This window comes from Anastrepha ludens, unplaced genomic scaffold, assembly GCF_028408465.1.
Source record: "Anastrepha ludens isolate Willacy unplaced genomic scaffold, idAnaLude1.1 ptg000123l, whole genome shotgun sequence".
Taxonomy (NCBI): Eukaryota; Metazoa; Arthropoda; class Insecta; order Diptera; family Tephritidae; genus Anastrepha; species Anastrepha ludens.
The window spans coordinates 5001-7500 of NW_026530100.1; the positions used below are offsets into that span (position 1 = coordinate 5001).

At 27.5% G+C, this 2500-nt stretch overlaps 2 non-coding genes across 2 annotated transcripts in view; both read right to left on the reverse strand.

The window, feature by feature from the left end:
• The window catches only part of LOC128871318 (large subunit ribosomal RNA), a 3993-nt gene extending 2574 nt beyond the window's left edge, over nucleotides 1-1419 (reverse strand). Inside the window, exon 1 of the ribosomal RNA XR_008455883.1 lies at nucleotides 1-1419. This exon is cut by the window's left edge and continues 2574 nt beyond it. This is a non-coding gene — a ribosomal RNA (large subunit ribosomal RNA).
• Nucleotides 1420-1857: 438 nt separating this feature from the next.
• Nucleotides 1858-2038, reverse strand: LOC128871312 (5.8S ribosomal RNA). The gene has a single exon (XR_008455878.1). It is a non-coding gene; the product is annotated as a 5.8S ribosomal RNA (ribosomal RNA).
• Nucleotides 2039-2500: the final 462 nt, after the last annotated feature.

The following is a 2500-nucleotide window of genomic DNA, read 5'->3' on the forward strand; positions in this document are numbered from 1 at the left end:
TCTGCATGAGTTGTTAATTTAGGCACCGTAACATTACGTTTGGTTCATCCCACAGCGCCAGTTCTGCTTACCAAAAGTGGCCCACTGGGCACATTATATCATAACCTCAACCTTCATATCAAGAAAGGTGAGGTTCTTACCCATTTAAAGTTTGAGAATAGGTTAAAATCGTTTCGACCCTAAGGCCTCTAATCATTCGCTTTACCAGATAAGATTATTTTATATAATTTTTAAATGCACCAGCTATCCTGAGGGAAACTTCGGAGGGAACCAGCTACTAGATGGTTCGATTGGTCTTTCGCCCCTATACTCAATTCTGACAATCGATTTGCACGTCAGAACTGTTTCGGTCTTCCATCAGGGTTTCCCCTGACTTCAACCTGATCAAGTATAGTTCACCATCTTTCGGGTCACAGCATATATGCTCAAGGTACGCTCCAGTTAGAGGTATAAATAATAATAAATTATCATTATACATAACTATATGGAACGCCCCGGGATTGAATTAATTGACTATTTAAGAAAATAGACTAAAAATTAATCCCATTATATTTTTAAGTTAAGTTAATTATGCCATTAAGTTTAATATAACTCAATGACTTGCACATATGTTAGACTCCTTGGTCCGTGTTTCAAGACGGGTCCCGAAGGTATCCTGAATCTTTCGCATTGTTAATCATATAAATGCATACAAATAAATATTAATATCATAGATATTAAATTTTTTGTAAAATTCAAAAAATGAATTTTAGCATTATATATAATAAAATCTATCAACACTTTATCAAATCATTAGTATTTATTCTATGTTAATATGCTTAAAAAGCAAATTAATTTAAATAAACTTAATATCACCAATGATCTTTTGATAAATACTTTTATTATGTTAATAGATTACAATGTCCTTATATGAAAAAAATGCACATTATTTTTAATTATTTAATGATGAATTTTTCATAATGGATATTCAGGTTCATCGGGCTTAACCTCTAAGCAGTTTCACGTACTATTTAACTCTCTATTCAGAGTTCTTTTCAACTTTCCCTCACGGTACTTGTTTACTATCGGTCTCATGGTTATATTTAGTTTTAGATGGAGTTTACCACCCACTTAGTGCTGCACTATCAAGCAACACGACTCTTTGGAAATATCTTTCTAGTAATCATTAACGTTATACGGGCCTGGCACCCTCTATGGGTAAATGGCCTCATTTAAGAAGGACTTAAATCGTTAATTTCTCATACTAGATATTAAGATATTCCATACACTGCATCTCACATTTGACATATAGACAAAGTGACTTAGTGCTGAACTATTTTCTTTTCGCTCGCCGCTACTAAGAAAATCCTTGTTAGTTTCTTTTCCTCCCCTCATTAATATGCTTAAATTCAGGGGGTAATCCCATATGAGTTGAGGTTGTTTTAAAATATTTTTTATCTTCTCACAATTTAATAAATAATTATATCATCTTTTCATCTCTATTTTTCTTTTTTCCTTTTATATAAATATATATTATAAATAATAATTATGTAAAATGAGGCAATTCTAGAATAAAAAAAATTAATTTTTATGCTAGACATTCCTCCTTTAATTACATATATAAATTAATATTTTATATATATATAAATAATATGAAAATTTTTTAAAGAGAATACTTAGATTCAAAATTTTTTTTATTTCATTTTATTTGAGAGGATTTTTTTTTTTTAAGAATATATTAATAAATAAAAAATTCATTATATATCTTTATTTTTTTGCTATTAATATTATGAATTATTTAAAATCCAATAATATACACATTTGCTTAAATTCAATTATTTTTATAAAAGAATAAGCAACTTATTTAGCATAGTCTTACAACCCTCAACCATATGTAGTCCAAGCAGTACTTTAAAATTTAATTTAATGTACATAACAGCATGGACTGCGATATGCGTTCAAAATGTCGATGTTCATGTGTCCTGCAGTTCACACGATGACGCACAGTTTGCTGCGTTCTTCATCGACCCATGAGCCAAGTGATCCACCGCTTAGAGTATTTTTTTATTTATTTTTATTTATAACAAATGTCAATTTTTTTTTGCATATATTAATTGAAAGAGTAAAATTAAATAATAATAATAATAAAATATAAATTGATTTTCTTTCAATAATATATATCAAATATATTTAACTCTAAACATTTTTATTAAGTTGCGAATGTCTTAGTTCAACAATAATACAGTGGTGGTATTTATTATGTTTGATTATTTTGTATTTTTTTAATCATTTTATTTATATATAAATATAATAATAAATATATACCACTTTTGTTATTGTGAACAAATTAACTTATCATTCAATCAAATGAATAATAAGTACAACTTTCTATTTTCATGTTTAAAGGTTTTTAAAAGAAAAAATAAGAAAAAACATTACAAAATGTACCATCATATTATATTTAATATGATATAATTGATGGATAACAAATTGAATGAAAAAGAATAAAAAGAATATGGAT